Genomic DNA, 24,159 nt, shown 5'->3' on the forward strand with positions numbered 1-24,159 from the left:
AAGTCAGCATATCGACTTGCTGCCTGGGCTTAGTGCCAACCGGTTCCATCACCTGCTGCCTGAGAGTGAGGTGGGATCAGTTTCAGGGCTTACTTGGTTCTGCCCCTTCAGCAGAGGCTCCAGTATCAGTTGTCCTTAGAAGAGGCTGTGGGGACCAAAGCTGGCCTTCTGCCTCATGGCTTGGTGTGGAGGAACAGAGCAAGAGTAGTTAGAGACCCCTGAATAGGATCAGGAGTGCCCAGTACTAATAAAGCCAATGTTTGTACAACACTCTAACATTTGCTAAGCACTACAAAGTCATGTGCTCATTTTGTGGATACCTGGGAAACACTTACTCTACTATACTGTAATTGCCTCTTTCCTTGGGTCTCTCTCACAAGCAGACCACAGGGACCCTGAAGGCAGGAACTATGTCCTGTTATTGTGTTATCCTTAGCACCAACTCTATAGATAATATTCTAGAAATATTTATTAAATGTAAGAATTAATAATGTGTCTTCAAGGTGAACAGCTGTTACTACTTGTTTTATAACTGAGGAAACTGAGGTTCAGTTATAAGTAATGTGAAGTAATTTGAATAAAAGACTGGGTTCCTTGGAGCCCAGTCCTTTTACAAAGTTGCATTCAGAGAGAAGTGTTTGATTCTCTCTTTCTTCCCGTCATCCAGTACTTCCCTCCACTCTTCTTTCCCAAGCCAGTCACTGCCAGGGCTTCTGGGCCCTGCGGGTGCTCTGAGCCCCTCTAGAATGACTAAGAGTCCTCACTCACTCCGGTCAAAGGGAAGTGGGTAGCAGTCCCTTGGTAATACTTTAACCATCTTCATTGATTTTCTTGTGAGAAACCTCCAGTGAATAAAAGTCTTCCATCATTAAATTGACTGATACCTGGTAGATTTATAATGGAAATAGAGTCTTCATACTCTAGGCTGGAATAAGGGTCAGAGGCAGGTTTGAGGTGGATCAGGGATGCTGTGTTCAGTTCTAAATATGATGAGTTGGAGGTAACAGGGAGGAAGAGCAGAAGACAGACTTCCAGGAGGTGGGGTCCAGGTTTGGATGCAAGACTGGAACCTGAGAGATGGATTGTGTAAGGTGTGGTTGTGGAGGTTTCAGAGAAGTGGCAGCTAAAATTGGCACCACAGATGAGATGACTGGTAAGTAATTTAAAAGATTATTATTCAGTGTCAAAACCATCATAGATATGGATTAAAATGCAAAATTAGCATGTGTAATTAAGTCACACACAAAGACCTCAGAGAAATTTAATTTTTGTGGGAGGCCATTTTGTACCTCAGTCTCTTAGGAAAGCATAATCCCATGTTTGTCTGTTAGTCATGTGTTTGTGCCACCGGGTTACCTGGTCCACAGAGGGTACCATATGCAGAAAGATGCTCACTGCAGCATTACTAATAGTAGTGAAAAATAGAAAACAATGTAAATATCTTAAAAGAGGGCATAGTATGGTAAAATAGGATGTATCCACTCTGTTGTTAGTCAGTTTTCAGGTTGCTATAAGGAAATACCCGAAACTGGGTAATTTATAAAGAAAAGAGGTTTAATTGACTCACCGTTCTGCATGGCTGGAGAGGCCTCAGGAAACTTACAATCATGGTGGAAGGCACCTCTTCACAGGGCAGCAGCAGAGAGAATGAGAGCCAGCAGGGGAAATGCCAGACACTTATAAAACCATCAGATCTTGTGAGAACTCACTATTATGAGAACAGCATGGGGAAAATGCCCCCATGATTCAATAACTTCCCACCAGCTTCCTCCTATGACACATGGGGATTATGGGGATTACAAGTCAAGTTAAGATTTGGGTGGGGACACAGCCAAACCATAGTACACTTGATGGAATGTCATGCTGTCATTCTATGATGGTCATAAAAAATATGTTGCAAACTCAAAAATGCACATGCATTTTCTCAAAAAACTTACCTCTCATACACCGTTTCTTAAGAAGCTGCTGGGGTGGGGGATGTGTTTCCAGCAGAAAGAACAGGCAATAGAAAAGGCCCTCAGGACTCCAGACACTGGAGTTATGAGTTACAACCTTAAAATAACGAAAGCTTCCTATGTTCAAAGAATAACAAATAATAAAGAGTAAACCAAGGAAGAAGGAGCTAGGAGGCACTGGAATCTGGAGATTCAAAGCAGGAGAGAGGTGTAGGAAACCCATAGGCTTATGATGAAGGGAGCTCCCAGGCTGGTAGCCAATACCGGAGCTGGAAGGCAGCATCTGTGAGTTGAGGGCCATTGTCACAAGATCCCTGCTGTCATAGTGCCGTCTGTGTGACCTGAGGAAGAATGCCTGGGGGAGGCTGGTCCTGATTCTTCTCTTGACTCAATGCTAATAAAGCTGCTGCTCTCCCCTTGATGCTTGGGTTAGCTTTGAACTCCTCTTGAGGGCTGACAGAGGAGTGCTGCGAATTTAGAAGAAAATACAGAGCAGCCTCCTCCCTAAAGCTCTTTCTGATAGGGATGTAGTAGGTGGTTCACATTATAGTTATGTCAGATGCCCCAACTCTGTTAGTTTATGATTTCCATGACTCAGCCATGACCTTGCCTGCAGACCTTCCTAGAAAGGCCTCTCGCAGATTCTCAGGGAAGTGGAATCCAGCCTGTGATGCTCATTTTGCCATCCTCTCTTCCGTTGGGAACACTTATGGAATAGTGTTCCTATTCTGATTCCTAGGCAATTTTTACAACACTATTTAAAGAAAAGCAAAGGAGTGACTAACACAGAAGGCAGGAAGGGGTTATCGGTTGGGGATAAGGACACTGTGGCAGAGGCAATGTGTGATGGGCATTGTTGTTCAGACATAAAAGAAGGCCATAGTTCTAACCCCTTTAGAGTTAAGTCGAGGCTGTATGGAGTTCTTACTGAAGAAGGCAGAGATGTGTCACTCTTTGAGAAAGGCAGCTAAAAGCAGATGTAAGTTCTGTGTGCCGTCTCTTTATTTATTTTACTTAACTAAAAGCAAAAATTCCAAGGTGGTGAAATGATGAGCCTTAAATTACTGTTAAGACTCTTAACAGTCTTAAATTTGTTCCAGAGCTTGTGTTTCATTGGGGCCAGAGGCAGGGGCTTACATTACTCTTGGAGGTGGCAAGGACAGCTCTTGAGCCTGCACGGACTGTGGTGTAAGAGGGACATCAGCGTATGTGTGTGTGTGTTTTACATCAATGACATTTTGAGATGTGTCAGTAGCTGCTGCGAAATACTAATGCAGGCACATGAAGGGCCTCTAATGTACTCATACTATTCTGTTTCTTAAACTGGATAATGGGTACATTGGTGTTAATCTTACTATTATTTTGAGATGATGTCTCGCTCTGTCACCTAGGCTGGAGTGCAGTGGCATGATCTCAGCTCACTGCAACCTCTACCTCCCAGGTTCAGGCGATTCTCCTGCCCAAACCTCCTGAGTAGCACGTGATTACAGGCACGTGTCACCACACCTGGCTAATTTTTTTATTTTTAGTAGAGACAGGGTTTCTCCATGTTTGCCAGGCTGGTCTCAAACTCCTGACCTCACATGATCCACCCACTCTGGGCCTCCCAAACTGCTGGGATTATAGGCTTGAGCCACCATGCCTGGCCATTTTATTCTCTCTCTCTCTCTCTGTTTTTTTTTTTTTTTGTTGTTGTTGTTGTTGTTTTGGGTTTTTTTAATATTTTTTGTAGAGACAGGGTTTTACCATGTTGGCCAGGCTGGTCTTGAATCCTGACCTCAGGTGATCCACCCACCTCCGCCTCCTAAAGTGCTGTGATTACAGGTATGAGCCACCATGCGTGGCTCATTATTATTCTTTAAAGCACATAATTTTTATATACTTTTCTGTATGTACTGTACATTTCACAATAAATAAAGTCAGTCTCTTATGTACATTGTGACCACCTGCATTGAAATTTCAAGTTCATTGATCTTTTTCACTTTGGTCCAGAGGACAGTATATGTGAAAAAATTAAGTGGAACAGTGTTTTGGAAAAGCTATTTCACAGCACATCTCAAAAACCTAAGTATTGTCCTTTATCCAGCAGTTCCACTTTGAAGAGTTGAGCCTAAGGAAATAATCCTAAATATTGGAAAAGCTTGTTACAGAAAGATGCTTATTGCACCATTATTAATAGTAGTTAAAAAGTGGAAAGAAAAGGCAATGGCTTGTTAAAATTGAGTGTATCCACTCAGTGGAGTGCCATGCGACATTTCTAAATGATGTTTGTAGAAACAATGTTGAGTGGAGTGCCATGCGACATATCTAAATGATGTTTGTAGAAACAATGTTGTGACCTCAAAAATGCACATGACAGATGAACAAGAACAGGATACAGGATTGTGTCTCGGGTAATTATAGCTATGTAAAAAATGTATGAAACAAAAAACTCTGTGCCTGACATCTGCCAAGTCTACTCTATGCCTAACTGTTTTTTGGATCATTACTTTAAAATACAGTAATTTAGGCATAATCCAATATATATACATTACGTTTAGGAGGAAAAATTGAAACGTGGTCGATGTTATACATGAGATTCTTTTCTTCTTCAGATTAGGTTTTCACATTCAAACACAGATTTAATAAATCTGATTTGGTTTAGCAATACAGTTGGAACAATTGAACACACTTGTGTGTGAGGATGGAGGAGGCAATAATGAAAAGGAGGTTATGGGAAGGTGATGGGGACAAAGTTCATAAAAGCACAGTGGCTAGACCTGTAACTCATGGCAGTGGCCAGCTGTTTGTCCAATGAGCAGGAAGTGGCCTCTAAAGCTTCTCCATTGTGTCTCTGACCTTGCATTTCAGCATCTGAACAGAACCATAAGAGGTTCCGTTGGTGTAATGTTCCCTCCTTCCCAGGGCTTTCTGGTCTTTAAGGCTATCTCATGAAGACAGAAGACTGATGGATGTAGAAGTTTCTAAGAAGACAGGTAAGCCTACCTTCCCTAGATCCTCCTCTGTCCCACTGAAAGCCTAAACCACCAGCCTTTTACCATGGTCAGTTCAAGCCTTCACTGTCCATTGTTTCCTCTCTTCAGTTAGACTGCCATGTTTTAAAGCAGGAAGACCCTGTCATTTCTCCAAGGTCTTTAATTGCCTGACTACTGCTTTTCTTTGAAAGGCTGTCAGGGTGATGGAATCTCAGATTCCGGCACAGATAAGAAGGACAAACAAAGATACAAGAAGGATGTAAAAATGTCCGTAATGAACTCATGTATCTTGCGGAAACCTCTAATCTAATGAGAATGGATTTTGTTGAGAAGATTGTACACCAACAATTAATTATTCATGGCAGAGACATCATTAAGATTTCATTTTGTTTAAAGGCCTCTAAGTGACTTAGGAAATTGGGTTAAGCTAGAGAAGAATTTCAAGAAAGAGACAAGGGAAAGCTTTTCATTATATTGACTTTTTCTAATATTTTCCAGATAGATATTATGACTTGGCACATAAATTATACTCTGACTAAAAATCCCCAGTGATTTGTCTGGGTAAGAGTCTCCATATGGGTGGGTTGTAGACCAGTGTGGTCAGATGGAAGCAGATTGACAGATTTCTGAAAGGATTAGGAAGTTTATTCCAGAATTCTATAATAATTCAGTTTGGCTTTTTGATTAAGAATGTGAGGAGTCTCCTTGAAATGACAATGGGATTTGTGCAACCTGTGAACCTGTGATACACACAATGATCCTTTTCCCAGTGTCCTATGGGATGTGAGCACCTGCTCACTTACAGTACATGTAAAATAAGACACTTTTAATAAAAGCTCTAGAGACCTAGAGTATTATAGGTGCTATGCCTGCTTATCTTAAAGGCAAACACCAGAAATTGGTGCCAGGTTGGGGTTTCAATGTGAAATTGATCTAAAACATAAAGTTAGAGATCTAGTGTGAATTTTCAGAGGGATATTGATTACAGGATCAATTTCTATGGACAATTAATGCAGGGGTTTGCTTTATGTTTGAATCCGAAGCACCCAGTGGGATTCAAAAATTACATTTTATGTTCAATATGGGCACCCTGTAATGATTTACAATAAAGGTTTGGGCTTTTGTTTTCTTGTTCCTTCATTGAAAAGGTTAGGACTTGCCTTTCCTCCTTGATCACTAACCCAGTGTCCTGGGTGCTTGGGATTCAAAACTAAACTAAAATTTCTTAGTTGTTGAGAAATGTTAAGGTTGAAATAGTAGATCAGGGCACATCTGTGTGGAGAACATCACACCAACTGAGAACCACAAGAGGAGAAGAAGAATGGTAAAGGGAGAATCTCTTCCCTGTTTGTGAATTAAATAGTCCTGTAACACCTTTAGGGTAATACAGAATTAGGATTGGTGCCCTATGCCTGCATGGCTAGAGTTGGGGAGAAAACAGAGCTCCAGATGTGGAGCCAGGAAGACCAAGGTTGAGTTTTCAGCTGTGTTCTGGACCAACAACCACAGTAGCAGTAATACCCACCACATGCACCGATCCCCATCCACCTCAAAGAATGACACATTGTAGTAGAGGGAAAGAGTCAACAGCCAATAAATGCAACAGATAAATAAATTATGTAAATTTATATAAAAGAATAGTAAGTGCAAAAAATAAAAAAGTACATCTATTACGGTAAAAAACGATAATTACTATAGAAAAAAATAGGGGTGCGCCTACTAGTTTATTTATGAAAATTGGCTTAAACATTTTTCAGAAAGCTGTCTCCTGGAAAAACAAGTAGTCTCTTACCTTTATACATTTCCAGGGACAAGATGTGATAACTACTGCTTAACTGAGGATGATATCAAGTCAAAATTTATGCAGCTTTTATTCAATGGCAGCTCTCATTCCCAGTAGCACAGAAATTCTCCCAGAAGTTCCCTTATTTTACTATCACAGCTAATCACCTATTTGTGTGTTTCTTTATCTCAGCCTCTCTGTACCTCTGTGTTACATGAAGAGACGAGATGGCATGTTGTTTTCGTAGCTTGATACATACCACAGCCAGAATTCCAGAACACGGTTTACACACTTTACAGCTAAATGTTTAGGCCTCAAGAACAGGAATGAAATACTTTGCTTTCAACACTGCTTCCTTCATGGGAAGGAGAAATCTCACCCCTGGCCCTGGTAAAACATAAGCCCTGGAACAAAGCAGAGGACTGGTAGAAGGAATTGTTTGCTCTGTTAGCTTAGCTTGAGGCCAAATAGAGGGAATTTGTTATCAAGCCAGGCAGGCGTACTTGAGGGTGCAGGAAGGGAGACTGGCATTTGGGACTGAGTCTCAGGTTGGGTCTATCTTGACCTGGTTTCTTTCAACTGATTAGTCAGTCCTGGCTTATTGCTTCTTAAGTCCTAAGAATTTTAGAATTCAGGCAGCCAGTAATGGTTTACAATAAAGAATTGGCACTTTGGGAGGCCGAGGCAGGTGGACCTGAGGTCAGGAGTTTGAGACCAGTCTGGCCAACATGGGGAAACCCCATCTCTACTAAAAATACAAAAATTAGCTGGGTGTAGTGCCAGGTGCCTATAATCCCAGCTACTGGGGAGGCAGAGGCAGGAGAATCGCTTGAACCCTAGAGGGGGAAGTCGCAGTGAGCTGAGATCGTGCCACTGCACTCCAGCCTGGGCGACAGAGCGAAGCTCTTTCAAAATAAAAAAAAAATAAAAAGAATTTGGCTTGTGAATTCCTTGTTCCTTCATTGTAAATGTTAGGACATGCCTTTCCTCCTTGATCTCTGTCTATTCCATTCAGCCCTTCCCACCTCCCTCACCCCTTTCCAGCAGGAGTTTCTAATTAAACATGTGCCATGGTATACAAAATTCTACTTTTGTCTACTGGGAGTTCTAATTCAACATGAGATTTGGGCAAGGAGAAATATACAAACTGTATCACTGCCTTAGAAAACCCTTATCTGTCAGCCAGTGAGGAGTTCTGGTCTTAAGCATGAGCTGCCCAATTCTCCTTGCTTGACACTTTGCAATAAATGCCTCACCTTTTCTTGCTGTAAATCCTGATGTTAGTGTTTGGCTTTGCTGTGGCAGGTAGGTTGGCCCAAGTTCTGTTTGGCAGTATTCTCATCTGGTTCCTCCTGTGCTCAGCACCTGGCAGTGGCTTCCATTTGATGTGGAATAAAATCCAGTGCTCCCCTATGCACCTCTCTGACCTACCTCCAATGGTGCCCTCTCCTTAGCCCCACCTCTCCAGCCACCCTGCCCTCCTGCTGGTTCCTGAACATCTCTGGCATGCTCCCACCTCAGGGATCAGGACATTCCCTGTCAACTGCTGGCCTGGCTAAGGACTCCTCGTGCCTGTTCTCAAGGTAGGGGACTTAGGTTCCAGCCTTTTGTAGGCTCCTATGCAGCTGTGTCCATCTAGGGTCTGGTCACCTCCAGGGGGCTCCTGTCAGAAACTTGCGATGTGGAGAAGGGAGAAGCCCCATTTCCCTGGAAGAGGAGGGGCCCCCAGACCTGCCCCTCTCAGCCTGGCTGCTGTGAGAATCTCCCTAAGAGAATCTCCCCACTTAAAAAATGTGCTGTCTGGGTCGGCACGGTGGCTTATGCCTGTAATACCAGCACTTTGGGAGTCTGAGTCGGGTGGATCATGAGATCAGGAGTTCAAGACCAACCTGGCCAATATGGCGGAATCCCTGTCTCTACTAAAAATACAAAAGATTAGCTGGGTGTGGTGGCAGGCACCTGGAATCCCAGCTACTCAGGAGGCTGAGGCAGTAGAATCGCTTGAACCCGGGAGGCGGAGGTTGCAGTGAGCCGAGATCCTGCCATTGGACTCCAGCCTGGGCAACAGAGCAAAGCTCTGTCTCAAAAAAAAAAAAAAAAAAAAAAAAAAAAAAATTCTCTGGCCTCAACCTAGGCCAAATGAAATTGGAATCTCTGAGGACAGAGCCTGGGTGATGGGTATAGTTTTCAACTTTCTAGATTATTTTAAATACACCCAATGTTCACATCCAGTGGCCTAGGACAAACGCCTCCTGGGAGAAAAAACACACATGTCCTTCTTCTCCTCCCAAAGGCAGCCAGAAAGGATAAACAAATGAGCAAACAAGGCACTAATTTCTTCATTTCTCAATATCTAAGCCTGTTGTTGAAAAGATGCAGAAAATACCATTTTGCTTACTTCCTTAATTAAATCCTTAGGTTAAAATTTTAGATACGAAGTTACAGGATATTTTTGAGACTTTAAAAAACTCAGTTTCACTAGAAGTGGAAAAGGAGTGATTATTTTAATTCTGGAAATTTTCAGTTTAAAATCTTTGTCCATTGGTAGATGAAAAATAGTTTCTCATGTGTGTAATATGTATTTCTTGAATGTTCCCTATATGCTATTACTCCATTGGACAGTGTTACTTTAATTTGAAAATGTGTTGATCTTCATTGAGATTCAGCATCTCTTCATATACCTGGTAGCTAATTATAATTCCTTTTTTTTTTTTTTTGAGGCAAAGTCTCACTCTGTTGCCCAGGGTGGAGTGCAGTGGCGTGATTTTGGCTCACTGCAACCTCTGCCTCATGGGTTCAAGCGATTCTCCTGCCTCAGCCTCTCAAGTAGCTGGGACTATGAGCATGTGCCACCACACCCAGCTAAGTTTTTGTATTTTTAGTACAGTTGGGGTTTCACCATGTAGCCAGGATGGTCTCGATCTCCTGACCTCATGATCCACCTGCCTTGGCCTTCCAGTTCTTTTGTGTAAAGCTCACTCTAGCTGTGGTAAAAGTGGATGATGGGAAGGGGAGGGGGCCAGAACGGCAGACAGAGATCTGTCCAGAGGCCATTGCAGTGGTGCAGGTGTGAGAATTGGGGCCCATGAGAAGGGGTCAGGTTGGGATATATTGCATTGATGGGGCGAATAGCATTTGCTGATGGATTGCATGTGAACTATGAATGGAATCAATGACTTGGAGGTTTTCAGGCTGAGCAGCTGAGTGGGTGGTGGCCTCATTTTCTGAGCTGGAGAAGGCAGAAGCCTGAAGTATAGTGGCTGGGAGGAGGGGCTGGTGGCTGGTCTTGCTCAGCTGGAAGCTCAGGAGAGCTGGGCCAGGTTTCCAGGCCTGCCTGTCCTAGGGGCTGGGAGAGATGTGCTGTGTTGTAGAAGCTGGTTCAGGGGATCAGTCTCTCCCTGCAGGTGAGGAGGGACTCATAGCAGCAGAAGCCTGTTCTTTCCACAGCCTAAGACACTGTCTTTCATATATGTTTTGTGAAGATTTTTCTCTGCTTCTCTGTTTTCTGATTTTTAAAAGTGAATCTTAGAAGCAGTTTTCTTTATTTAAATACATACAAATTACACATTTAAAATAGAACATGGCGTGATGAAGAAGTATAAAGATTTGCTAATTTACGTCTATACTCTTGGACTTGTATCATGTTTCCAAATCTTTATAAATATATGTTGCAGTGAACATTTTTGTGTATATGTGTGTGCTTACATATTTGTTAAATTATCCCTTAGGATAGATACATTTCCAGGATTTCAATTGCTGCATCAGAATATAAAAAGTATAAGGTCATTTTGTTGATCCTTTTGTTTTAGTCCCTGATACCTCATTGAATCCAGGGCCAAGTTCAGTCCTCCTCCTACTGCTCCAGACGGCTTCCCTTTCTCCCTCTCCCATCAGGACCCCTAATCTCCCCTATGCCCCCAATGCTCCTTCTCAGAGCCACACTTCCTCTCACTACCAGCCAACCCCTACCCTTCTGGAAGTCCACCAGTCATTTTTTTTATTTTGCCCAGGCTGGAATGCAATGGCATGATCTTGGCTCACTGCAACCTCCGCCTCCCGAGTTCAAGCAATTCTCCTGCCTCAGACTCCTGAGTAGCTGGGATTATAGGCATGCGCCACCATACCCGGCTAATTTTGCATTTGTTAGTAGAGGTGGGGTTTCTCCATGTTGGTCAGGCTGGTGTCGAACTCCTGACCTCAGGTGATCCCCCTGCCTCAGCCTCCCAAAGTGTTGGGATTACAGGTGTGAGCCACTGTGCCTGGCCCCACCAGTATTTTAACACGTCTCTTCTATTTGCACTGAAGCCACCATTGAGGATATTCAGAATTTTGCAGTGGAATCTGGTTAGAAAACTAACAGAGTACTAATAATATTTAGAAGTATTATGTAATAGAGGAAAGGTTATTTGGATCAGAGAGATCTAGCTAAAATGTAAGGAAATTTTAAGCCTGTGTGTATGTGCTTTAAAAATTACCTTGGGCAAGTCATTTATACTCTCTGTGAGCCTCAAGTGCTCAATTAAAATGGATAGAATAATCACCATCTCCTAGGATTTGAATGAGGGGTGCATGAAAAAGCATGTGAAACACACAGGCTCATGTCTGGTGTGCAATAGCCTTTATTTATTTTTGTTTGCTTTCCTTCAATACATTTTCCCTTGCTTGCATCATCTTAGAAATTATGGCTAAATATTAGAGCTCTTTGTATCCTCAGTAAAAAAAAGTCATGGACTTAGATAACATTTTACTACAGAGTCGGCTGAGGTTTGTGTTGCTCCTCAAATCTAGGAAGCACATTAGTTAGAGGCTGAATGATAACGCTCTTTTTTCTGAGCCACAGTGGAAAAAACTGGAGGTTTCCTGTATCACTCTGATGGTATTCTGCTTCCTTCACCAGTGCAATTCCATTATTGCAGTGAAGAAAATGCACAACGATACCTGGATGAAAGGGGACTCCATGGAATGTGAAGTTGTTTGAAATGGTGTGAGTGGCATGCATTAAGATGCTAGGTTTTTATTTCAATTCTCTTCAGCTTGCAAACACTTCGGTAACCTGCAAAGATGCTGGAGCCAGTGGGGGCAGGGAGTCCAGCCAGGAGGTCCAAATGCCGTTTCCACACCAGGATTACTAATGGACATTGTCATCTTCAAACCACTGAGCTTCTTTAATTTTGGGGAGACAACAAAAATGAATCAAAACAATAATGTATTTCTAACCTGTGCGAAAAATGATGTCAGCCAAACCCGGTGTCCTTGAGCCAGGCTGACCTGCCCAACACTCTAAGGGCAGTTGCCAAATAGTCACCTAGCAATGCGTCAGCTCAGTGGGCTCAGTTTTGGATGCTAAATTCCTATTCTACTCTTGTTGCCCCTGGCTTCTGCCAGGACTTGATCTCACAGTGTCAGCCCTACTTTTGCCTCATGGATTTTGTGTTTGAACTTCGTTTTTCCAACTTTGACACTCAGATGGCCTCCGAACTCAAGCTCTGGCCTCCTTCTTCCTGACTGCTTCGAGTAGACCCAAACCTATTTTTTGTCCAAGGACAAAATACCTATCTGGGCTCTGGTCATGCTACCTTAGTCACCTAAATATCAGCAGTGCTGATTCCTAACCACCCTGACTATTGTCACCAGAAGGTGCCCTGATTATGTTGGGAAGTCTTGCTCCTTGTCTGGGGCCCAAGGCCCTCTTTTGAAGTTTGAAGACCCATCTGTAGGTAGGTAGGTAGGTAGGTAGGTAGGTAGGTAGGGTCATCATTTGCTTAGCAGCCAAACCAAAATGTTGCATATTCCCTGTGGTAGGTAGAATGATGATCCCCCGACAATCTCCACATCCCATGCCTCTGAACCTGTGAGTGTATCATGTGACATGGCAAAGGAGAATGGAGGTTGCAGAAGGAATTAAGTTGCTAATCAATTGACCTTATGATTGAGAAATTATTTTGGATTATTGAAGCAAGTCTAATGTAATTATTAGGGTCCTTTAAGGTGGAAGAGGGAAGCAGAAGAGGAGGTCAAAGTGAGAGAGAGATTTGAAGATGCTCCACTGCTGGCTTTGAAGATGGGGAAAGGGACCAGAGGGAGGCCTCCAGGAGCTGGAACAAGCAGCGAAAGATTATTCCCTAGAGTCTCCAGGGGGACACAGTCCTGCTGATGACTTGATTTATCCCAGGATGATCCATGTCTGACTTCCTGCCTCTAGAGTTGTAAGACAATGTATTTGTATCCTTCAAAGCGACTAAGTGGGTGGCCATGTTATAGCAGTAACAGGAAATTGATGTACTCCTCTACAAAGAACTTCTTCCTATTCAATAATGAATTTTTATAAATGAAACAAAAAATCCATCTTTGAACATGGAAGGTTAAATTGTCACTTAAAATGGCTGGATTACTGAATATAAATTGGTTTCTTTCTAGCCAAAATACTGATGTTTGGAAACCAGAGAGGATCAGCTGCTCCTTCTCTTACTGAGATAGATGGTCAGTAAGAGGAAGCCTCCTTTGACTTTAGACAGAAGCTCTGGGAAGGCCCAATATCTGTTCTGCCTTGATCTCGTCTCTGGTCATCTGATGGCAAGGAAAGGTGAATGCAGAGCAAGCAGTTGGTCCAGAAGACAGTGTGCCCCAGTGCCTGGGCAGCCTGACCTGTCTGCCACCCCAGGTCTCTATAGAGCTCAGAATAGCCCACCCGAAGCTGTCTCCAGACCCCTCTCAGCAGCTTGAGGGAGAGCAAATGACCACACACAGAGATGTTTGTTCTAATTCAGAGTGTCCATGTTCTTCCTGCCAAAGAGTCACCTGCTTTTGGACTTGACCCCTGCATGTCCTTGGGGGAGAAGTGGTAATGATGGGAGAGGCCAGAGGAGAATCTAAAGGAGGAGCTGACTCGGGATTTCCATCCTGCCAGTCACCCAGCAACCTCTGCAGGGTGTGCAAAGCCCTGCTCTGCATCTCTGCAGGCAAACTCAGGCTGTAAAATGAATGCAAGGCAGGTGTGGCAATGGGGAAAAGAGGGCAAGGGGAGGAATAACAGTGTAGCTTGATTAAAATGTTAACTCTTAACCTTTTAACAATTCTGACCTGAAAAATATTGACAGCCGATATGGATAAGGTACTTTGCAATTTGTTATCTCATTTTATTCTCCACCTATTTTATAGTAAAGTGAACATTTACAATGTATCTTAGTCTATTCAGACTCCTATAACAAATGTACTGTAGACTGGAGGTCCGAAAGAAAAATGTGTATTTCTCACAGTTCTGGAGGCCGGGAAGTCCAAGATCAAGGTGCCAGCTGATTCAGTGCCTTCTTCCTGGTTTCCATTTGGCCATCTTCTCACTGTGTCCTCACATGGTAAAAACAGATCAAGAGAGCTGTAAGGGCACGAATCCTATTAATGAGGGCTCCAGGTTCATGATCTAATTACCTTTAAAAAGAGTCATCTCTACCAACAGATTAGGGGTTAGTATTTCAACATATGAATGTTGGGGATACATATTCAGTTCATAACACCATGTGACAGGCAGTATTCTAAAATATTCATGAAAATCTAACTAGATAATAGAGTTTGGTGGCAATTTGGATGGAGTCTGAAGAAGTTATCCTTTACAATATTGCTTTATGGAAAAGAGGCTTGTTCTATAAGAAGAGTGCATGAGGCTTTCCACTAATGACTGCTGGTCTGGCCCAGGCTTCCTAGTTGCTCCTGTCAAGTCAGGGGCTTAGGATGCAGCCCCTTCAGTTCCCACATAGCCATGCCCATCACAGGCAAGGTCACTTGTGGGGGCTCCTTTCAGAAAACTTCAGTGTGGGGAACAACCCTTCTTGCTGTGTGGGTGAGGAAAACCCAGGTCAATCCTTCTCAGTAGACTACTTTGAGAATTCTTTAAGGAGCTTTAAAAGTATCCTTCCCAGGCTCCAACCCAGGCTAGTGAACTCAAGTCAGGGTTGTGAAACATTGGCCTCTCAGAACAAAGGCCTGGAAAACCTTTCTGTGTCACATGACAAAAATCTTTTTCTTAACGCCTGACCCAACTAGAGCTGCAGAAAAAACAAGCAAATGGACACACCAAGACACCAACTGGTTTCTGAAGGTTTCATCTGGTTATCAAAGATGCAGAAGCTACAACTTTGTGCACATCCTTAGTCAAATTCTTAAACTGAAAATTTAGGTGAAAGTGATTGCTCAAAATATATGGGCATTTCAGAGACTTTTCAGACAAATTTCCTGATAAAAAAACACATAGTCTCTCCAGAAGTGGGAAGAGTGCCATTTCTTTGAGCCTTTGCTAATACCATACATTTATACTTAAAAAGTTTTGCCAATTCATAAATGAAAATACAATAAATATTCATTGAGTAATCACTTTTGTGCAAAGCACTACATTGAGCAATGTGTTATTTTAATTTCAAAATGTTTAGTTGCTTGCTGAGATGGAACATCTTTTCAGAAATTCAGTATTTTACACACACACACACACACACACACACACACACACACACACACTCTCTCTATTTGTAAAGCTCACTCTGGCTGTGGCAAGATGATAAATGCACAGTGGGAGGGGACTGGGGGTCCAGAATGGAGATAGGGAGACATGTCCAGAGGCCATTGCAGTGCTGCAGGTGGCATCTAAGGGTGGCTGGGCTGGGTGTAAGAAGTGGAGGTGGTGAGAAGGGGCCACACTTAGGACATGTGGGGGAAAAGCTAATAGTGTTTGTTGATGGATATGGGTTATAAGGGGAAGAGGGGAAACAAGAATGACTTGGAGGTTTTCAGGCTGAGCAACTGAGTGGGTGGTGGCCTCATTTCCTTAGGATGGAATAGGTTAGAGTGGGGAAGGGTGGATCAAGATTTCTTTTAAGTGCAAGATGCCTATTAGACAAGTGGAGATGCTGAATCAGCAGTTGGATTTACAAGCGTGGAAATCAGGAGGGATTAGGTTGAAGATACAGATTTGCAGGCCAGAGTACAGATAGTTTCTAAGGCAGTAAGAATGGGTGAGATCTATGAAGACGATGAGAACTGGGGCATGTAATAATTTAAAGTTCTGGGAGAGGAGCAGAATCTAGCAAAGGAGAGAAAATGAACAACTGGGGAGACGAGATCTAATGAGTTTGCTGTCAAAGAAACCTAAGGAAAAAATATTTCAATAGTGTTGGCCAGGCAGGGTGGCTCATACCTGTAATCCCAGCACTTTGGGAGGTGTAAGGTGGGTAGATCATTTGAGATCAGGAGTTTGAGACCAGCCTGGCCAACATGGGGAAACCCCGTCTCTACTAAAAATACAAAAATTAACCAGGCATAGTGGCGTGTGCTTGTCATCCCAGCTATCTGGGACACTGAGGTGGGAGAATCACTTGAACTTGGGAGGCAGAAGTTGCAGTGAGCCAAGATCATGCCACTGCACTCCAGCCTGGGTGACAGAGTGAGACTGTCACAAATGTCTCAAGAAGAAAAAGTGTCAACTGTGTTCAGTGAGATGGGGACAAGAAATTGATGTAAACTTTGACCATATGTTTGTTAAGTGCTGTTTTCTTGGTGCAGTGAGGACAGAATCATGATTACAGTGGTTAAAGAGGAAGAGGAGATGGTGACAAATCTCTTGAGGAATTTTGTGTTGAGGGGAACAGATAAGTGGAATAAAATATGTATCTGATCTTGGAATCTGGGAAAGATTCAAAAATGATGTGTTCGTAGGCTCATGGGAATGTTCTTCTCTGTGGGAGAAATGGATGATGCCAGAAGGAGAGGGAATAATGGCAGAACCTTTTACTTATCAATGAGAAGTCAAGAGAGAATGGGGTATAAACTACAAGGGGAAGGATTATCTTTGGTTTTTCAGGGATATTTCTTAGGCAGTGAAAATGGAATAAGGGGTACAAATGCAGACCAGTTCATGGATTTATTAAAATGGAGTGAGATGTGGACATCCATCTTGCACCCACATATGTTGACTGCTTTGTCTGCAACACTCTAGGTACCTCAAGGCATGGAGATCAACTTGCTCCTCAATACCACTTCCAAGTTATTTCATCTTCAAAAACCTCAGACTAAAGAGTCAAGCTTTTCTCTTATCCACTGCAGCCATCTACTCAACACCCTCCAATGCCCCACACCCCCTTTTTTAATTGCATTTAACATTCGGATCACTGGCTTTCTCTACATGTTGCTCATGTAGAACTTTGGGCAACTCACTGTGTACACAAGTTATGAGTCCAATAACCTGTTGCTCCAGATGCTTGATTTCCTCAATTCCAGTGCCCTTGAGGTGAGGTCCACCTCACCCTGCTGATAGTGGTAAGAGGCAGTCAAATTCCCAGGCAGATGGGGTGGGTCCCCAGTGAAATCACACCTTCAAACCAAAGACAGTTCAAAGCCTGAAAGCCAAGCTACAAGTCTTGGACCAGGTTGAGAGCCTCTCTTCTTGTTTGGTGTGCTTTCCTCTGATTGAGCCCCACCTTTCACCTATTTTTAATATACCTGCCTTTCCGTAATTGGTTTCTTACACTGTGTTTCTTACCCACCTTTGAGTGGTGCGTTTCTTGCATACTCACAAACCAATCAGCATGTACTCCCGCATTCTGAGCCTGTAAAAACCCTGGACTCAGCTACACGTGTTGGGGACTGCTATTTTATTTGTATATTTTGTTTCCTTATTATTGGATATGTATACTATTTTCAAATCTTTGCAAATATATGTTACAATCAACATTTCTATGTATATATGTATATTTTATTTGCCAAGTTATTACTTAGGGTAAATTTCCATGATCAGAATTACTGGATTGAAATATGGGAAAAGGGCCAGGCACAGTGGCTCATGTCTATAATACCAGCACTTTGGGAGGCCGAGGCAAGCGGATCACCTGAGGTCAGGAGTTTGAGACCAGCCTGGCCAATATGGTGAAACCCAATCTCTATTAAAAATAAAAAATTGCTGGGCGCGGTGGCTTACGCCTGTAATCCCAGCACTTTGGGAGGCCGAGGCGGGTGGATCACGAGGTCAAGAGATCGAGACCATCCTGGTCAACATGGTGAAACCCCGTCTCTACTAAAAATACAAAAAAAAAAAAAAATCAGCTGGACATGGTGGCACATGTCTGTAATCCCAGCTACTCAGGAGGCTGAGGCAGGAGAATTGCCTGAACCCAGGAGGCGGAGGTTGCGGTGAGCCAAGATCGCGCCATTGCACTCCAGCCTGGGTAACAAGAGCGAAACTCCGTCTCAAAAAAAAAATAAAAAAATAAAAAATTAGCCAGGTGTGGTGGCAGGCACCTGTAATCCTAGCTACTGGGAGGCTGAGGCATGAGAATCACTTGAACCTGGGAGATGGAGGTTGCAGTGAGCCAACATTGTGCCACTGCACTCCAGACTGGGCCACAGAGTGAGGCTCAGTCTCAAAAAAAAATTTCAAAAAAAAAAAAAAAAAAAAGAAATACGTGTAAGGTTTATAGCCATTTCCATGACCCATTGGTTTTAATTCATAATACATCATCTAACTTGGGAGGAAGTTTAGTTCTCCTTTAATGACTCCAGGCTGCTCCTCTTTCCTTTATCCATCTCCAGATACAGTTCCTCAGTTTCCTCTGACCCCCAAACATTCCTTTTTAGCACCGTATTTCCTCTTACTAACAGCTGTCACTCTTACCCTCCAGAATTTCGTTGGTAAATTTAACAGGTCTCTTGGATTTTTGTTGAACCTGCCATGAAGACAATCAGAAGAATTTGTTCCTGAATCTGATTTAAACAGTACAATATTTAGAGGTATCATGTTACAGAGGAAAATATTTGAGAGCTGGAGAAACCTAAATTGAATTTTAGCCTTAGCATTTCCTAGCTAAAAATGCTATAAAATATGTGCAGATGTAGATGTGATATGAAAATTACCTTGAGCAAGTCTTTTATACTCTCTAAGCTTAATGCGTTGAACTATAAAACGACTCTAATGAGAATATTTTCATAGAGTTGGATAGAGACAAATGTGAAAATGCCTTCTGGCACATTTCTGGTGTGTGAAAATTATTACTGTTACTCATTTTTTTTCTGTATTCATTGGCTTTTGATCATTTTTGGAACAAATGACCTAATGTAGCTGTTGGTGGTATCATTGCCTGTCAGCCAAAACTCCCAAGAAATACATCTGCAGTGGAACAAATTTGCCTGTGTTACTTGTTGCAACAAAGGAGACCACACACCATAAGGGAATCAGGAAGCATTTCAGGATTTAAACCTGTTACGTGGTTTTGGAGGGTGTTTGAAGAAGCAGAGGACTCTCCTGTGTTGGATACTGTCAGGAAGTAAAATTAAATATATGCATGGACAGCTTAATATTTTACCTAGGAAGTAGCAGAAACGGAATGGAACTGAAGATGTAATTGGCAAAAAGGCAATGGCCACTCATGTGAGCTCAGAGAGGAAGAAACTGGATTGCTTTTTTTATAGTATTTCCAGTATTGTTGTGTTTGTACTCAGACGTAACTTCCGAGGAATTTGACTTTTATCCTACTCTATCGTGGTCCCACATTGAATTCATCTGATATCAGTGTTCTGTGAAATTGTTTATCTTAAGTAGACCATCATGGTCTTGCTGATAGTGCAAGCAGACAGCTTTTGGATATGTTTTTCTTCTAATTCTCACTTTTGGTCAACAGCAGATCAAGTGAGGCCACAGGAAGTTAATCCATGATATTGAGGATTTTCACCATTATTGCGATTCTGCCTGTTGGGAGGCCGTCCAGAAAACATTCTTTGTATTTGAACAAGTTAGTACCTCTTATTCCTTTTGTTATCAGATGAGTTGTTGAGTGATCTGACATGACAATGGCTATGTGTTTTAGACTCAGTACAAGATGCATCAGTCAAGTGATTTCTAGGCAACTGTGAAAGACAACATGACTATTTATTAGTCTTTCAAGTCCAGGGGACAAGGTGACTAACTCCAGGCCATGAAAACATGAGCCAAAGTCCAAGTGGGTCTGCTCTACGGATCTATGTTATGTACCTTTCTTTCAGTCTAATCACAGACTGTTCCATCTCTCCAATTGTATATATGTTGATGACACAGGGAGTGTTTACTATAGCATGAATTCCCCTTTAACTAGTAAATTTAACTAGTTTATTTTGGGCCTTCACATTAGAGGGAGTTTGTACTTAAGAGTAATACTGTATGGGGCACAGAACCTATTGAATGACAATCACTTTTACAAAAAAAGAAAAAGAAAAACCAAATCCTCTACTTCTAATTTTACTAATTTTATATGTTATTCCTGTAACAATTACAGGGAAAGATAAGTAAACCTTCATGGCTGTATTTAGGTATATGCATGTATATCAACATAAAAATAAATGATAAATGTAAATATTTTAACTATAACTTTAAAATATAATTGACCTGTTGAAATATGTTAAAACAATATATATATTATACTATATCATCTTAATACATTGTAATGATTTAACAATCAAATCACAGCAATTATCTTATATCACATTCCTATTTTCTGTAATGATTGCACTAGTCTACTCAACCTGTTAGGTGGTTTTGGGGGGTATTTGAAGAAGCAGGTGCTCTAATAACACTCCAAGGAGCCACTCCAGGAGTTCAGACTGGAACCCAACTCATATAATGTATATTATTATATGTAGCCAAAGTAACCAGCGTTCTGCCCCAAACTCAAAGGAAAACTAGAAAACTCTTGAATTGTTTTACAATTTTAGCCAATTTCAACAAATTTAAGTTAGCAAAACAAAGGTATGTAATCATAAAAGTCATCTGCATACCCTGTTAATTTGTAGCCATCTTAAGAAATAAGGGTAAATTAAAATTTTATTAAGTCTTTTGAATCTCATTACAAATTGTCTAGGTATCAAAGATTATTTGTTGATTCAATTTAATATTTGTCTTAGGTCTTCAAGTTGCTAAAGGTTATGACTTTAATTAATGCATTAGCTCCTTCTGTTTTGTTTATAGTACTAAAAGAAATTTTATAAGATTAAATGGTTTAAAATAGTATCTTTTTACAATTCAATTTAATTATACAGTGACTCCCTTGATGAGAGATTCCCATTATTAGTTCCTTTTCACAGATAAATAAGCTATCTACTAAGTATTTATAAACTATTTAGTACAGTTAGGCATCATTCTGAAGGGTTCACAACTTAATCAATTTCATTTTGATACTGTGTTTTATACACTGTGGCTATTCGATGTGGATCTAGACAATGATTCCCTTTTGTAATTTCATCTTATGGATAATTTTTGTTACATATGCTAAGAGTGTAAGTGAGCCGCTTTGAGGAATATTAGGTATGTTTTAAAGAAAAGAATTCATGTAAATATCTGTTTTTTAAAGCCAATCAATATTTATATAGGTATGAAACAATGTGTACATTTGCCTTTTAACTATAAAAACAAATGCAACATTGAAAGTGAAAAAAATTTCTATTGCTGATACTTTTACTACTCACATTGTTGAGGTTATAATGAACTCATAATTAAAATTAAAATACAGTTTTTATACTGTTTAAAGGGCAAAATAAAAAGTAATTATATATATAATCATTTTGTAAATGATATAATTTATAAATCCCTGAAAATTATAGCTTCATCTAGCAAAAATATAATCTCTTAAGCAGCAGCAGTTGCATAAACTAATAAGGAAAGGGGCACAATTAAATTTTTTTCTAAGCAAGACAAAGGAAAGCTCCGAGTTTCCTGGTATAGTTTTGGAAGCGGAATAGTTGAATTGTTTGAAGATTGAATTAATTTTGCAGGCACACACTTTTGTTTTCAGGCTGTAAAGTTTGGGGGAGATCTTGATGTTGATGGCAGTGGTGGGATCCATGCATGGCATTTGGAAGAAGGAGAGAAAGGAAGAGAAATAGGGGAGGAGAGAGGAGGAAAATGAGGCCATGAAATACCTTACACAGTTCCTTGGATGGAAGGAGGAACGGGGTGAGCATAACCTGGCAGCTTAGGCGGGAGCTGAGCGGAGGGGCGGGGGAGCTCTGTCTTCGGATTTGGGAGGCCCCCATGCTGTGAGGGACCAGCTGTGCAGGGCCAGTTGTGTACCTGTTCAGAAGAGTGCTCTGTTCAGAAGAGCTACTTGCAGTGGAATGACACATAGTTCATCTTCTAGCAACTGGACCTTTCCCTGGACCTCAGCTGTCTCCTCTTGTTCTTAGCCTGGACTTCTCTTCTCTTCCTACAGGTTCTCCTAAGGAACTGAGTTGATCTTCAGCTCTCAGGGTTTTCTGGTAGGCTCCAGGTTTCTTCTGACATCCTAAAGGCCAATGCTCTTTAAAAAAGATTCTAGCTCCATAGCCTCCTTCCCGTCAGAGCTGAGAATATCCATGGTTTTGCATTTCTCCTGAATCAATGGACATGTTTTTCTTCCAGCTGTGTCCCTCTTTTAACATAAAGTTGGATTTCAGCTGATTAACATATATGGAAAAAAAAAAAGGTATGAAAATCCAAATATGGCTGCACATGTCCCAGACTCTCACAAGAGGCTGAGGAAGTTGAGGTCAGGCTCAGGTTGGGCGGGGTCATGGCAGCCTCCCTACTCACTTTCCTAAGGATGTTCTCCAAGGGGCGCTGCACAGAGGGCACCCGGGGCACCATCCCATAGCCATGGCTCCACAAGACCACACTCCACACACGCCACAGAGCGACCCCAAGAGTTCAGCCCGGAACCCACATCAGTGCCTGGGAAGCAGAACTTGGACCTTGGTAGAGGGTTGGACAGACTCAGTGAAGAATACCTGTGCCCTGGGACTGGCCAGCACATTCAGTTCCCTCCCTCCTCTCTCTCGTAATCACATGCATGAGACATAAGGAAACACTGAAAGACTAGTACATTGATCGTCCCTATAGGTACCTGCTAGACAGAACAGTTGACATTTTCTGATATTTACTTCTACCTTTGCCTCTTTTTTTTTTCTGAAACAGTTCAAAGTAATAGATGACTTGACATTTCAGCTTGCATTTGAAAATCATATGCACATTATACCGCATTTCCATATGTCACTGTGCTCTTTTGTTATGCTCATTTTCCAGATGAGGAAAGGAACTGAAGCACAGAGAAAGAAGTTACACAGGAAATTGCAGACCTGAAATTTATTTACATCTGGTTCTCAGTAGCTCTGAAGGCTGTAAGAAGATTTTTACAGTGGTCTTTCTGACTGCGTGGAGGAGAAGGCCTGAGGTCAGTGCCTACCCTTTCTCAATCTCCCTGGCACTCTCTTACGTCCCTTTTCAGCAAAGAGAGGGCGCTCCTCAGGTACAGAATGCTTGCAGGCACAAAGTCTCTCCAACTTAATAAGGTATTTTAACATTTACGTTTCATTTTATACTTATCTATCATTTATGGCTATATTTTTGCATATGTCCATGTTTTATATTTTAAAAATGCATGGCAGTGGGTATAAAGGTTTTTTTTATATATATTTACTTAAGTAAAAGTGTTATAATATTGGTAGTACCTGGCAAAAAATTATAGCAAAAATTGTCCCTTTGATAGGTGAATTACTGAAGCTTTAGAAATACTGTTGCAAACCGTGTGAAAGGGCTGCTGTGGGTATAAACCACCCTTCCTCTGGCCGGGTCTGAACCTTAGGGGTGTTTCTGTCCTGTCCCCCCTTGTCTTGGCTGCCTGGGGGAAGAGAAGAAGCCGCCATTGGTGTGGCCTCAGTCGAAGGAGAAACTGGTGAGTCTTCTCCCTGGCCCCCTTTCCCACCTGTCCTGACGTATTTCTTCTGTTTTGCATTCCAAGTGCCAGCAACTGTTTTATGTCAAGTCTGCCATGAAATGTGCATCTTTCCCATGAGCAAAGGAAGAGGTGGTGGTGCTTACTCATCCCTAAGCCCTGGTTGATTTCTCAGATGCATTCTAAATAGCCAAGCAGTCTCCTCTAATAATAACAATAACAACAATGTTAGTAATAATTTCCTGTGGCCCAGACATGCAAACCAGTCCAGAAATAACCATGTGTGTGCAACTGGCCTTTTCCCACTGCTTCAGTAGAGGCTGATGTTATTCCTGTGGCCAAGCCAGAGCACCATCCTGAAGAAGGTAGAGCCAGCGTGCTGTGGGAGTTGAGGAAGAGAGCTGACACCTGAGCACATCTGCTGTGCCTGGCCCCTGAATTTGCCGTGTGTGGTGCACAATAACTAGAAATACACTTAATCCTAGATTGTATTAGTTGTAAAAGGTCTAGTAAAATTTTACAAAATAATATCCAGAGAGAAGATTGTTTTTAATAAGAAATATCAAGAGAGTGGGGAAAAGAGGGCAATTAAAAAAATAGTGGAGCTGGGCACTGTGGCTCATGCCTGTAATCCCAGCACTTTGGGAGGCTGAGGTGGGCGGATCACCTGAGTTCAGGAGTTTGAGACCAGCCTGGCCAACATGGCTAAACCCCATCTCTACTAAAAATACAAAAAT

The 24,159-nt window shown here is 41.9% G+C and overlaps 1 long non-coding RNA gene across 1 annotated transcript; it reads left to right on the top strand.

Moving 5' to 3' along the window:
• The first annotated feature begins 18,051 nt into the window (after nt 1-18,051).
• Nucleotides 18,052-22,656, top strand: LOC119467470. Its single transcript, XR_005196010.1, has 2 exons — nt 18,052-21,669; nt 21,926-22,656. It is a non-coding gene; the product is annotated as an uncharacterized LOC119467470 (long non-coding RNA).
• Nucleotides 22,657-24,159: the final 1,503 nt, after the last annotated feature.

Source organism: Cebus imitator, unplaced genomic scaffold, assembly GCF_001604975.1.
Source record: "Cebus imitator isolate Cc_AM_T3 unplaced genomic scaffold, Cebus_imitator-1.0 Scaffold294, whole genome shotgun sequence".
Taxonomy (NCBI): domain Eukaryota; kingdom Metazoa; phylum Chordata; class Mammalia; order Primates; family Cebidae; genus Cebus; species Cebus imitator.